Source organism: Austrofundulus limnaeus, unplaced genomic scaffold (assembly GCF_001266775.1).
Source record: "Austrofundulus limnaeus strain Quisiro unplaced genomic scaffold, Austrofundulus_limnaeus-1.0 Scaffold128, whole genome shotgun sequence".
NCBI classification, from domain to species: domain Eukaryota; kingdom Metazoa; phylum Chordata; class Actinopteri; order Cyprinodontiformes; family Rivulidae; genus Austrofundulus; species Austrofundulus limnaeus.
In genome coordinates this window covers 1,464,553-1,465,845 of record NW_013952530.1, presented here as the reverse complement: position 1 = coordinate 1,465,845, position 1,293 = coordinate 1,464,553, and positions in this window count along the sequence as shown.

The following is a 1,293-nucleotide window of genomic DNA, read 5'->3' as shown; positions in this document are numbered from 1 at the left end:
GTACCATATTGTGTAGATGCAGCAGGGGGCAGTATTGGACCAATACAAGACTCCATTGACTGCCATTTTGCATGCAATTTATTAAACATTAATATTTCAAAAATTATAAGTTTTACAGGCACCAAAAGGCATAGCCATCATTTGGCACAGGGGCTTTACAGATATAAATTACAATGGCAGCTCTAGGACAAAGTATGCAGGAGGAGAAGCATGGCAAAGTTGAGATGACTTGGATGGGAAACGAATCACAATAGTATGCATTGCATTGGCAATGCRCACTATTTGTCTTTAAATAACCAGGCACTTGGCTTTTTCCACATCTATCCAGTGACTTCTACTCAAACGCTGATTTTGCTGCATGTCAATCTGCTTTTAATTAATTTATTAAATTCATCTGAATACAGCAAGCATTTTCAACAAAAGAGTGACATAAATCATCGTTTTATTCATCAGAATTGACTTAATTGGTTTATTTTTTCCCCGGCTGAAACCTAGAATATTGCAAATTCTTTCAATATGGGAAACCTGCAAAAGACTTCAAGTTCTGGATCTAGATTAATTTACGCATCCATTTCCAGCAATAATTCTGACTGTTTAATTAAAGTATTCAATGCTTAGTTTATTTTTGAGCAGCTAAAGGAAAAATATTTTAGCCCTCAAGTGCTTCTGTCTTTATGTTTGGAGCTTTAAAAAGACGTTTTAACCAGATAAATTATATTTTCTGTAAAAATCAGCAAAAGTGCAGATGAATCAGATTTACTACTTACAAATAAATGATGAGAAAATTGGCTGCAACTGGAAACAGGTGAATCTGGCAGGGTGACAGGAGAGCAGGGAGTGACTGAGAATTCAGGAAACATAAAGGCTGATAAAAACACATAATATGACTAACAAAAACAGATTCTGAGTTTGTCAGTATTCAGGGTCCATACCCATGTTTCACCCATGTTTTTTGGTACTTATGTTCCAGCAGAGGTGTATAGTAACTAAGTACATTTACTTAGCTCTGTAATTTTACTAATTATTTTTAATTGTAACTTTTACTTGTATTTCGTTACATTAAAAAAATTAAAAAACATACTTTTACTTATTTAAAAATTGAACACCTACAGTAGGTACACATTACTAATTTAAAAATGACCAGAACTCATCACTCTAAAAAATGAAGCGTTGACTTTACTTAACCAAGTTATTCAATTCAATTCAAAAATACTTTATTGATCCCAGAGGGATCAATTAGGTGTTGTAACTCATTGAACTAAAAACTTATAGTAGATGCTGATGGCTGTGGGC